The sequence below is a fragment of the Mustela nivalis genome (assembly GCF_964662115.1).
Source record: "Mustela nivalis genome assembly, chromosome: 4".
Taxonomy (NCBI): Eukaryota; Metazoa; Chordata; class Mammalia; order Carnivora; family Mustelidae; genus Mustela; species Mustela nivalis.
The window spans coordinates 113,919,832-113,934,039 of NC_139023.1; positions in this window are offsets into that span (position 1 = coordinate 113,919,832).

Below are 14,208 nucleotides of genomic sequence, written 5' to 3' on the forward strand. Positions count from 1 at the left end.
CATTTTAGGGAGTATTATCTTTTTATACTAATCTTTCATCAATGATGAAAGGATTTTTACATTTATTTGAGACCTCTTTAATTTCTTTGACTTTTTCATAGTTTTAAGGGTGTACTTCTTTTGTTATATTTATTCCAATATTTTTCTTGTTGGTGCTATTGTAAATGGAGTTGTTTCCTTAATTTCATTTTCTGATTGTTTACTGTAAGTGTATAAAAATAGAGTAGATTTTGTTTATTGGTTTTATATCCAGCTATTTTGCTGAATTTATTTATTAGCTTTATCCTTTTTTTCTTAATGGATTCTTAATGATTTCTACATAAAAGTTTATGTCATCTGCATATAGCGTTAGTTTTCCTTTTAATTTTGGTGCTTTCTATTTTTTCTCTTGTCTAAATGCCCAGGCTAGGAATTCCATTCCAATGTTACAACGAAGTAAACAGCATTCATATTTTTTGTATTGCATATTTCTTTTTGTCTTGCTCCTGATCCTAGATGGAAAGCTTGCACCATTAAGTATGACATTAACTGGATATTTTTCATAAATATGCTGTATAATTTGAAGAAGTTCCTTTTGGTTACTAGTTTGTTGGGTATTTTTATCATGAAAACATACTGGATTTTGTCAAATGCTTTTTCTACATCTTCTAAATCTTTTTCTACATCTACATCTTTTTCTATATCAAATGCTTTTTCTACATCTACATTTTCTACCTCTGTTAATATGATCCTGTGGTTTTGGTCTTCGAAATAATGCTATGTGGGATGCCTGGGTGGCTCAGTTGGTTAAGCAGCTGCCTTCGGCTCAGGTCATGATCCCAGCGTCCTGGGATCGAGTCCCACATGGGGCTCCTTGCTCAGCAGGGAGCCTGCTTCTCCCTCTGCCTCTGCCTGCCATTCTGTCTGCCTGTGCTCGCTCTCTCCCCCTCTATCTCTGTGATAAATAAATAAAATCTTAAAAAAAAAAAGAAAGAATGCTATGTATGCATAGATTGTTTTTGTTTTTTGAACCACCCTTGCCTAACTGAGATAAAGTCAACATGAACATGGTATATAGTATTTTATTTGTTGGATTTAATTTGTTAGTATTTGTCTGAGTAGTTTGGGATCATAAGGGATATTGATATGATGATTTTTTCCTTGTAATACCTTTGTGTGGTTTTGGTAGTAGGGTGTTGTTGGCCTCATTGAATGATTTGGGAAATCTTTATTCCTCTATTTTTTTAGAATTTCTGAAGATTTTATGTTAATTCTTTGAACATTTGTTAGAATGTACCACTGAAGTGTTCTGGACATGGGCTTTCTTTCTTTCAGATTTTACGTATGTATTTGATAGACAGCGAGAGAGGGAACACAAGCAGGGGGAGTGTGAAAAGGAGAAGCAGGCTCCCTGCAAAGAAAGCAGGGAGCCAGATGTAGGGCTCGATTCCAGGACTCTGGGATCATGACCTGAGTCAAAGTCAGATGCATAATTACTGAGTCACCCAGGCACCCAACTTTCTTTGTTTTTTGATTACTAATTGAATCTCTCTACTTTTATAAGTCTATTCATATTACTTCTTCTTGAGTTTGTTTCAGTAGTTTGTATCTCCCTGAGAACCTGTCCATTTCATCTAAATTATCACATATTTTGTCACACTGCAGTACTTCATTTTACCTAATAGTATTAACTTATAATGAGCTTTATTTTTTTCCTGTAAAGAGGTTAGTGATGTCCCTCTTTTCTTTCTAATTTTATTTTATTTTTTAAAAAGATTTTATTTATTTGACAGAGGGAGAGAGAGAGATCACAAGTAGGCAGAGAGGCAGGCAGAGAGAGGTAGGAGTTGGGGAAGCAGGCTCCCTGTTGAGCAGAGAGCCCGATGTGGGGCTCCATCCCAGGACCCCGGATCATGACCTGAGCCGAAGGCAGAGGCCTAACCCACTGAGTCACCCAGGTGCCCCTCTTTCTAATTTTAGTAATTCAAATCTTGTATCTTCTTCTTGGTTATTCTTGCTAACATTATATCAGTTTTGTTTAAATATTCTTAAAGAAACAACTTTTGATTTTGTCAGTTTTCTCTATTTGTAGTTTTGTTTCTATATCAATTATTTCTGCTCTATTACTCTTCTCTATTTGGTTTCTTCAGGTGGAAAGTTAAGGTGCTCATTTGAGATCCTTCACTTTTAATACATGTGATTATAGCTTGATGCTTAGAGCGACTTGATTTTTGGTATTGATGCCTTCTATTTCTATACTCATCTTCAGACTAGTTTTTCTATCCATTATATAAAGTGGGATATTGAAGTCTCAAGTGATTATTAAATTAATAATTTCCCCTTCAATTCTGTCAGTTTCTGCATCATGTATTTTTAGGCATTGTTTTGAGCACATACATGTTTCTAATTATTATAGCTTCATGACAGACTGTGCCTTTTATCCTTACAATTTTTATCTTAAGTCAGTTTGTCTGATAATATATCAGCTGCAGCTCTTTTATGATAAAAGGTATATATATTCACTTCCTTTCACCTTTAGCCTCTTTGTGTCTTTGATAAGCTGTATTAATTGAAGATAATAGTTTATGCATGTTTTTTAAATCCCTTTGTCAATTGGACTTTTTTTTTTTGAGTGTTAAATGCACTTGGGTTTAATGTAAATACTGATAAGAAGAAGTTTAAATCTGATACTCTAATTTTTTTTTATCTACATGTTAAGTCTTGTATGGGCATTATTATTATTATTATTATTTTTACTCCCTTTTGCTAAATAGGTATTTTCAAATATATTACTTTAATTCTCATGTTTCTTTTATCATATTTTAAATTATTTTCTTGGCAGATCCCCTAAAGATTGTAATTAGCATCCTAACTAAAATAATCTAGTTTATATTAAGGCAAACTTAATTTATATAAAATACAAAAACATTGTCCCAATATGTATTCAAAATCCCATTCTTTGTCATATTTTTATATAAATACACACTTTATATAAATATATACTTTTATATAAATACACACTTATATATAGGTTCATCAACATAGTTTTATAATTATTTATACAGAAGTGAATCACTACAAAGGAAAATACATTTGTAATTTCTTTTATATTTACCTCTGCAAGTATTTTACTAGTGCTCTTTATTTCTTCCCAAGGATATCAGTTGGTGTCCAGTCTCTGTTCCTGAAGGACTCATTTTAATATTTCTTAGAGTATAGGTTTGCTAGTGATCAAATCTCCCAGTTTTTGTTCATTCGGGTGTGTTTAAATTTTCTTTCAATTTTAAAAGATAGTTTTGATGAATACAGAATTCTTGGTTGACATTCATTTTCTTTCAGCACTTTGAATATGTCATGCCACTGCCTTCTGGCATCTATTATTTCATGAAGTGTCAGCTGCTAATATTATTGAGCTCTTCTCATATGTGATGAGTTGCTTTTCTCTTGCTGCTTATAGCATCCTTTTTGTTTTTGGCTTTTGACAGTAACACAATGATGTATCTATATGTGTATCTCTCTAGCTTAGCCTTCTTGCAGTTATTCTTAGATGGGCAGATAAATACTTTTTATCAAATCTGGAGAGGTTTTTTCTTTTTTTACTATTGTTTATTAAATATTATTTCTGCTTCTTTTTTACTTCTGTGTTGAGACTCCAATTATGAAAGTGTTGGTATGCTTGATGATAAGTCACAGAATTCTAAGGCTCTATTCATTTTTCTTTTTTTTTTTTCTTTCTGTTGCTTGGATTGGATAACCTTAATTGACCTATCTCCTAGTTCAGTATTTTTGTTTTCACTTATTCTAATCTGTTATGTATATCCTCGAGTGAATTTTTCATTCCAGTTACTATACCTTTCACCTACAGAGTTTTTTTAGTAGTTTCCTTCTCTTGATTAATATTTGTTTGGTGAGATGTTGTTCACACAGTCTCCTCAATTCCTCAGACATAATTTCCTTTGGCACTTTGAACATAATATATCAGCTGGCCTAAAGCTGAATATTAAGTCCTATGTCTGGATTTTCTGAAGGAGAGCTTCTTAATTTTTTTTTTTTTTCTACTGACTGCTTTTTAGATCCCTTTGTGAGCCTCATAATATTTTATTGAAACTTACACATTTAAAATAGTATAATGTGGGATCTGGCAACTCAGAATCCTCCCTCCCCCAGAAAGGGACGGTTGCTGTTTTTGTTGTTCTTGTTGCTATTTGTTTTGCATCTTTACTTGGTTAATTCTAGAAGGTCTATATTCTTTATCTTCTGTGGCCACTGAGTCTGCTTGGTTAGCTTCATTGTCAGCTAATGGCTAAAAAGATTATCTCCTTAAATGCATTAACCAATAAGTCTCCCAGTCTTAACAGAAGAGCTCTGTGTTTGTGTTGGTGTTTGCTTTCAGTACTCTGGAAGGCAGTTTACAACGCAGCCTCAACTTTCAATTCCTCTTTGTCAAGCTTCGAGGTCAGAGAGAGCTGAGAGACAAGGTCTTCTTTTGTCTCTCTTTGGCGAGCACATAAACTTTCTATATGGGTATTCTCTTTTTTGATTTCCAGAAATAGGCTAGAGCTTTCAAAGTTTTGTGTTAATCTCATTCTCCATCTTTCACTTTTAAGTTTTTGGTTACCCTCTTCTTTTGTCCCAGTTGTTATTGTCACTTCAGGAAGGTGAGATTTTAAACAATTGCCAATGATTGTTTTAGATTAAAAACCCATGGTAAGGGCTGTTTGCCATAAAGAAGCTCTGAGTCAAGTGAAATAAAGACAGATCCTGAGAATTAGGTTTTCTGGGATCCATTCAGACAGGTAAATAGTGACACTTCTCTGGGATGGAACTATATGAGGAGTTCTTAATCTATTCTGCCTTCTCCAATGACTGCTAGGTTGCTGATTTTCAGAGGTATTTCTAGCCAAACTACTAGCTTTCAAAAGTACTGTGCAGTGGGGATAAAGTAATGGATATAGGACCTGTTTTTAGCACTTTCTTATTCATAGATATTTATTTATTTATTTAGGAATAATGTCTCTGGTTGTTTTAAAACTTTGGTCAACTTCTAGAGTTTTGAAGAAGTTGATTTTACCAATCTTTACCAGCGTTCGTTTTTGCTTTTATGGAGTTGCAGCTTTTCAGAGGTCTTGCTCTGCCATTCCTGAAGTACTTCTTTAAATATCTTTTCAGTCTACATGTCTACTGTTGACCTAAATATTCTTAGCACTTGTATTCTTAAATAAAGAAATATCTGAAAAGGGAGACATCCAAAGCAAATATATTCTGCCATCCAGGCTTACTAAATTCAGGAGTAAATTTATTGTGGCTATGAAGCTACCAGAAAGCCCTAAATTTTTTCTTTCATTCTGGAAAAAAATACATCACATAACATGAAAACAAAATGGGCAGCATGTTTTCTAGTCTAAATTTTACTTTAAATTGCTTTCTAGGTCTGGAATTTGCTCACAATATTTCTTACAGGTTAATTTCCACTTTCTTTAATAAAAGAATAATGGGTTCTATATGGTGAACAAGTGTTGTAGCTGAGTTCTATACATAAACTGATGTTCAACATTGTGGATTATGTATTTCCTTTATATTACTACCAAATTACAGAACTTTCAGATGCCCCCTTTTTTTTAAAGCTTTTATTTATTTATTAGAGAGATAGAGAGCACAAGTGGGAGAAGTGGGGGAGGAATGCTTTGGAAGGAACGTGATGCCCTTAGTACTAGGACTTTGTACCAGGACCCTGGGATCATGACTTGAGCCTAAGGCACACACTTAATCAACTCAGTCACCAGGCACCTCCAGATGCTCCCTCTTATAAACAAGTCTGCATCTAAACATTATCTGCTTATATCTGGGAAAAAAAGAGTCTATATGTTCCCCAGTAAAAGAAGACTGTTACAATGCCTATGAAGCAAGACGTACTACTATATATATCTTTGCCATTTTTTAATAAATCTTTTTCTTGTACAAAATTAAGGGGGAAAAAAAAGACCCACATGGTTTGCCAAGAAAGATATAAAATTTACTTTCTGAATTTAAGTGATCCTAATTGTAAGGTGGGGAATAATATACTGAAGGTTCATTATTATCATTACACATAAAGTATTTACTTAGTGATTTCCAGGTGATAAAAGACTACTTTACCCACTTCCTATTATTCTCATATTCAATTTTTTGGTGTTTTATTTACTTCTCGATCTGCAGAGTATCAGCCACTTTCTGATTCTGTATATATTCACTGACCCATAATATCATTTATTTATTTTATACCTACTTGGTATTAGCTGTAAGCTTTAAACAAAGGAACTAGATTTTGCTAATTTTTGTCTGATTAATTTCTATCACATTGTCTATATAGGGGAATAGATATAAATATAGAAAAATATACAATAATACAATGTAGTATTATAGTATAGTAAATATATCTTTAAGATTAGAAAATTCCATATAAAACTTAATATTTGATCATTTTTGATTTTCAAAAACAGAATTTCATGGGATCTAATCCAATATAATTGTGTCTGGTATGAGTAAAAGATTAGATATCAATTTATTGGACAGATGGGACTCGATTCCACTTCAGGATTTAATTTGGAAACAGTAAATTTTATGACCATCATTTAAAAGTATCTTTACCCCCATGTTCAATGCAGTATTATTCACAATAGTTAAGACATGGATATAACCAAGAGAGTCCATCAATGAGTGAGTGGATAAAGACAATGTCTCACAAACACACACACACATGCACACACACAGGAATATTCAGCCACGAGAAAGAAGGAAATCATGCCTTTTGTGATAATAGGAATAGAACTTGAGGACATTATACTAAGTGAAATAAATTCAGAGGAAAAACAAATACTTCATGATCTCAGTTATATGTGGAATCTAAGGAAGCCAAACTCCTAGAAACAGAGTAGAATGCTGGTTGTTGCGGGCAGGCAGTGGAGGAACTGGGGAGGTGTTTGTCAAAGAGTATAAACTTTCAGTTATAAATTGAATAACTTTTGTCAATCTAATATAAAGCCCATTATGTATAGTTAAAATTTACTCTCTCAGACACTTTCAAATATACAGTATTATTAAGTGATCTCATTACATATCAAAAGTAGGGTGGTTATACGAAGTGATGGAAGTGTTAACTAACCCTATTTTGGTAATCTTTTTACAATATGTACATGTGTCAAATCACCATGTTTTATGTTTTATAGAATATTATATATCTTATCTAAGTTAAGCTGAAAAAATATGTAAAAAGTAATAATTACTATCTAATCTTAAATGAAATTCTATTTTTCCCCTTAAATTTACTTAATGATAGATAAAATTTGTATTTGGACAGATAGCATTCAGTTATACCACATATATCAGTTAATATGACTTTTGCTGGAAAAATTTTAAAAAGTGACTTAAATTGGTCTAATGAATGAGGCTGTTATAGTTTACAACTAAGCAACTAGGAATATATGTGTCCGGATTAGTATAGTTAGGTGGCTTCATTTTCTTGTGATTCCCTCATATACATTTTTTGTTTGTTTATTTATTTACCATGATGTTCGGGAATAGTGGACTCCATCATCTGGATTTGCTTTCTCTTAAGTGTGGGCCTTTTCCAGAAATCTCGGACTATTCATGTATCTATTTCCATGGCTAGGCTCTTTTCTAATTGCCTTAGGCCTCATTTCTAAACAAGTCTATTCTAAAGGATTGAGATTACTCTTAGACTTTTCAGACTACTACAGGAAACATTGGTTTATGCCATTGTATGAGAGATATGATAGCATTGGCAATTAAAATGAATGTACATTTGGATATTTTCTATTCAGTGCAGTAAAAGAAGAAATGCAATGGAGTACAATGAAAGAAGAAAATGACAGTTATATTTTAGCTAACTTCTGCTCATGGTAAATTGTGAAATGTAGAAGGGTTCTGTGGGAGAATTATAGAGACTGCTATCTCTTATGGCTAGAGGGAAGAGTGCTAAAAGTCGTGCCTAAGATCTGAATGGGAAAACACTGTAATGACTAGTTAATGCTTACTTTAATGCACAAAATTGGATATGACATTTTGTGAAATCAGACCAGTATATTTCAAGATAAAAAATATAATTTGAACCAATGGCCATTTTGTGGCATTATATTCCTGATAACTTAAATGTAGTAGTCTGGGAGTTATTGCATAGAAATAAGATTTGCTCCTCTAATCACAACTTCCTATGACCCACTTGGGAATTTATTTTTATCTGCACAACTTTAGGCACTGCTGCAATAGAGACTGATTCCTAAAGTGTGGGGAGTGGTAGCTTTGAGGTAAGGAGAAGGATGATTCTATTAGGGAACACAGTAAAGATTTTCTATTCCTCTAGGATTATGGCTGCTGCTTCATCATTCTGGGCTTCTTTTGACAGTTGACAAAAAGGCAGGAAAAGGGAGTTGAAGTCTTTAATGTCTATATTCATTTATACGATCTTGAAGGCTAACATAAATATATTAGAACATGGTAGATTATTATTACTTACATACAGTAATAACTGCTGAGACTTTTCTTGTCCCAATTCTTATCTTTGGGATGATGTAAGAAGACATATATATCATCTTGTATGTAACAGATTGTACCGTAGGTGAGGATCACAAAAAATAAATTCAGCACTTATAGAAAAGAAAGAGGCAGCTGTCCCTCCTCTTCTTCTAAGTATCTCTTTGGAAATAAAAAAGAGAAGGATTCTGGGGTCTTTACACTTTGGAATTAAATGTTTCCAGGGGAAGATGAGACTCATGTCTATAGCTTTATAACTCAAGTGATATCTCCATGCTTTAGGGAGGTAAGTTAGGGGGTGCAGGGTAGCAGACACTAGTGCCACATGTATATTCTGTCAGTGAGCGATAGACCATTTCTAATTGATAGTACTTGCGTCTCCTTGCCTAAAAGTTTTTGTTTGCTTTTACAGAAGATTTGGAAGTTACTTTGCACAGATAACAGTTTGAAATATCAGTATAGTTAATACTCCTTGAGAGTATACCTATGACATGACTAAAGGACCCTGAATAAAAAATTCAGCTCTTCTGCTCTTGCTGAGAGGCATGTTTGTCCTCATTTCTCAAAGTTTTTCTATGGAATTATGTTTTTTAAAAGAAGTAATTATCCTAATTGCCAGAGTGACCTCTAGGTAATTTATCCCACAAGGATCTGTGTTGATGGTTAATAGATAACACCCTTCTTTGATAGTAGGGCTGCTGAATAAAGTGTTGACATAAGCAACCTAAAAAAAAAAAAAAAAATTGATAGCTGGTGAGCAAGAGACTAATGTTAGCTTCCCAAAAGGAAAATTATTAACCACTTGCCCAATTTTAAGATCTGAGCTACTTTTCAAACACTGGACATATGGATGGAAGTATAGGTTAGATCACTTTGGTGGAAGACCTTTATTTTACACCACTTAGAAAGATGAACTGCCCATGGGTGCTTCTTCTAATTTGTGAGGCATCATGTAACATACCTGAAATACCGCTACCATTCATTAATTGGGTGGGTCAGAATACTTAGTTTAGAGTGGGACTTAGAGCAAGAGAATAGTCTTGCAGAATATGGAAAGATTTCCAGTGTGTGCTTAAGATGAGATGCTGACAGCGTATTTGACCCAAGTAGCAGGACAATGCGGGCTGGACCGCTGGAAATCTTTCCATATTCTGCTCCAGTACCTAACCTAATGCTCTGGGAACTCCATTTCCACATAAGTACACTTCAAAGGCAGAGGTTAGTTAGGGCACCAGGAGCATCCCTTAGCAAATGGATGTTAAGAGTTGTTTTATAAATATTCTGGGCTTCTGTATTTTAAGCACATAATTTTTTATCCATGTTTTGTAAGTTTCATGGGCGTTAGCAGCAAAGAAAATCCTCCATTGTTATAAAACAACCTCAACCCTAACGATACATCCTTACTTTGACTTCATTCCTTCTCTGTCTCACCCTCTCAACTTCCTCACTTGTATTTCCTGAGATAACCAACCAAATAAAACACAAGAGATTCATGAAGAATTGTCTTCCAGCATGAATTTATTGATTTTTAAAATAGTTTGTTTTCTAATTAGTTAATTTATAATGTTATCATTTTCATCTTCCTACTTTCTTTAGGTTTAATTGCATTTATTTTTCTAACTTATAAGATGGTTAAAGAGCTCATTGATTTCTAGATTTTCTTCTTCCAAATATACACACTCAAGGCTATTGATTTCCTTCTAATCACACCTACATGACATTTTGATATGTTGAATTTTCACTATTATTTTTTTATTTCCATTTTGACTTACAAAGCTTAATTTCTAAATATGTCACAATTTCCTAATTAATTTTTTATTGTTATTCTTGATTTCTGGATTGTTAACTGTGGCTATATTATACTTTTCATATAATTTCATTCCCTGGAAATTTTTTGAGGTATGACTTAGAGCCTAACTTTTAGTCTATTTGGATAACTGCTCCATAGGCACTTGAAGATGGTATTTATTCTATTCTTATTAGTTACCTTGTTCTATATAGGTCAGTTAAATCAGGGCTGTTACTTTTGAGCAGAATTTCTATACTCTACATTTGGTCTGCTTATTCTGTCAGTCACTGAAAGGAATTTGCAAATTATACCATTCTGGTTATGAATCTGTTCATTTTTCCTTTTAGTTCTGTTGACCCATATATTGTTTGAAGCCATTTCATTCAGGTGCACACTCACTAAGTGTTGTAATTTTCTGGTGGATTAAACCCTTTAAGATCTTGAAATATTCCTCTTCTTTTTCAGTAATATTTTTTGTCTTAATGCCTACTTTTCCTGATATTAATATAGAAAAGCCATATTTTTAAGCTGTGTGTACATTGTATATCTTCTTGTCACTCTTACTTTAAAGCTTCTGTGTATTAAACTGAAAAGGTGTTCCTGTAAACAGCATATGATTAGCTATTTTGCTGTTGTCTTTTGTGTTTTTCAAGAGTTCAAATCGACAATCTTCAATATTTAATTCATTGGCACTCAACATAATTATTATTAGAGTTGGGTTTTATCTATTATGATACTGATTGGTTTCTATTATCCCACTGAATGTATGTTAATTTACTCATTTTTGCTTTTTTGTACAAGTAAATTTAAAATTCTTTTTATTTTTCTCAATTAGCTTGTTAGACATAAATCCTTTTAGTTTTACTTTCTTAGATGCAGTAGGTATCATTGCATGCATTGTTGACTTATTAGTACTTTGAACTATGCTTACCAGTTAGATTTTTAAAGACTCTCCATACAGTTTTAGGACTTTGTAATAATAACTCATTTAGTTTCATTTTCTTTGTTATGTTATTGCTATAATACATTTTAATTTTACTTGTATTTTATGACCACTAGCACTTAATACTTGTTTTACACAATTATTTAATTTTTACATATTGATACATCTCTTTTTCATAGTTCTTCATTCTTTCCAACATTTCTGTTTTCTGTCTGAGGCAGTTTTCTTTCTGAGAATACATTCTAGTATTACATTTATTTATTTATCTATCATCTATCTATCATTTTAAGAATGAGACAGAAGAAGCTGGTGGAGGTGGGGAGAAGAGAAAGAGAGAAAATCTTAAGCAGGCTCCACATGAGCACAGAGATGACATAGAGCCTGATCTCATGACCAGAGTCAAAATCAAGAGTTGATGCTTAACTGAGTTACTCAGGTGCCTCTAGTATTATTTTTAATGGAGATCTACTGGTGACACATTTTCTTACCTTTTGTTTGTCTAGAAGGTCTTTATGTCACATTACTTTTGAAGTTAACTAGTATACATTTCTAGGCTATATCGGATCAACCCTCTCAGAGATGTTAATTTTAAACTCTGGACCAAAAACTAAAAGCATTTGGAAGTACTAAAGAGTCCCCAAAATCATTTAAAAAAATAAATAGCTTATTATTTAAAGGAAAAGCTGTATGAGGTTTGTTTGCATAACAATTTTATATGTATATCTCATATATAGCCTGAGACACACCCTATTCTTGGCAGGTCTTTCTGGTTCAGAAGTTAGAGGAGAGAGCTTGAAAAACGAGAATATATTTCTTTTTTTTTTTAAATGAAGTAAGTAATGACAAAAATTTTCTAAATATTGTGACAAATATGAACTCACAGTGTGAAAAAGGATAAATGCAAATAAAATTAAACCTAAGCACATTGCAAACCAACTACTGGAAGCCAAAGATATGAAGAAAATATTTAGAGCTGCTTAGAAAAGTATGTCATATATATATAGTGAAAGAAGATAAATTACTAAATATTTGGAAAGTGACATATTTGCAAATCATGGTCAAAGGAGAAATCAATAATGAAACTATAAAATATTTAGAGTAGATGATAATGAAAATAAAACATAAAAATTTATGGGATGCAAATAAATCAGTGTTACATTAAAATTTTTTTAGTTTAAAAATGTTTATATTAGAAAATAAGTATTTATTCTTATAAAGATATGTATGTCTTGCTTTGCTTTCTATAGTTTTAAAAAGATGTTTAGGATATGGAAATAACATTATGTAACACCTAATATCTAATATTATCACAAAATAAAATGTTTAAAGAAAAATAAAAAAAAAGAAAATAAGTAATTAAAGTGAATAATGCAAATTTCTAGCTTCACAAGCTATAAAAAGATAAGCAAACTTAAATGAAATGAATATTAGTGGTAGGAAAGAAGCAGAATAATAAACATTGATAGAAGAACTTGAAGAAGGCACACATAAATGAAAGGATATTCTGTGGTCATAGATTGGAAGAATTACTATTAGTGAAATGTTCATATTATTCTGAGCAATCTACAAACTCAATGTAGTTCCTTTTAAAATTCCAATGCAATCTTTCACAGAAACAAACAACAAAAAGTAATCTATGTGGAACCATAACAACCCCAAGTAGACAAAGCAATCTTGAGAAAAAGCAAAGATGTAGGTAACACATTTCTGATTTCAAACTGTATTTCTAAACTGTAGTAGTTAAAACAGTATGGTACTGGCATTAAAACAGGCACAGAACAATGGAACAGAATAAAGTTTCCAGGAAAATCCACATATGATTCATTAATTTATGACAAAGGAACCAAGATGTATAATGGGGAAAGGACAAGATCGTCAGTAGATGGTTTTGGCAAAATTGGATGACTATTTTAGATCATATACAGAAATAAACTCAAAATACACTCTAAGGCTTAAATGTAAGACCTTAAACTATAAAAATCATAAAAGAAAACACAAGGCATAAGTTTGACTTTGGTCATGGCAATGATTTTTTGGATTTAACACCAAAAGCACAAGGAAAAAAAAAACAAAAATAAACAAGTGGGACTACATCAAACTAAAAAGTTCTACACAGACAAGGAAATCATGAACAAAATGAAAAACCAATCTACATAATGGGAGGAAACATTTGCAAACCATATATCTGGTAAAGGGTTACCATCCAAAATATACAAGGAACTCACACAACTCAATAGCAAAACAACAAAATTTTTTAAAAAATGGGTGCAGGAACTGAATAACATTTTTCCAATGTAGTCATACAAATGACCAACTGGTATATTAAAAGGTGAATATTGCTAATCATCAAGAAAATGCAAATCAAAACCATAATGAGATATCTCACCAGCTATTAGAGTGGCTATCATCAAAAAGACAAGGGATTGTAAGTGTTGGTAAGGCTGTGGAGAAAAGGGACACTTGTACAATGTTGCTGGGAATGTAAAATGGTGCAGCTACTATGGAAAACAATATAGAGGTTCCTCAAAAACTTAAAAATAGAACTACCATACAATCTAGTAATCCCACTTCTGAGTATATATCCAGAGGAAATGAAAACAGTATGTCAAAGTGATACCTGCCTTACCAAGTTTAGTGCAGCATTAATTCATAATAGTCATGATATGGAAACAAGTTAAGTGTTCATTAATAGATAAATGGGATAAAAAAAGATATAGTATATATACACAATGGAATATTATTCTGCCAAGAAAAAGAAGAAATCCTGCCATTTGCAACAAATGGATGGACCTTGAGGGCATTATATTAAGTAAAAAGTGAAATAAATCAGAGAAATATACAAATGTTGCATGATATCACTTACATGTGGAATCCCTCTCCTGCACCAAAACAAATGAAATTCATAGAAACAGAATAGAAAATGGGTTGCTGGGGGGAAATATGGAGAGGTTAGTAAAAAGTACAATCT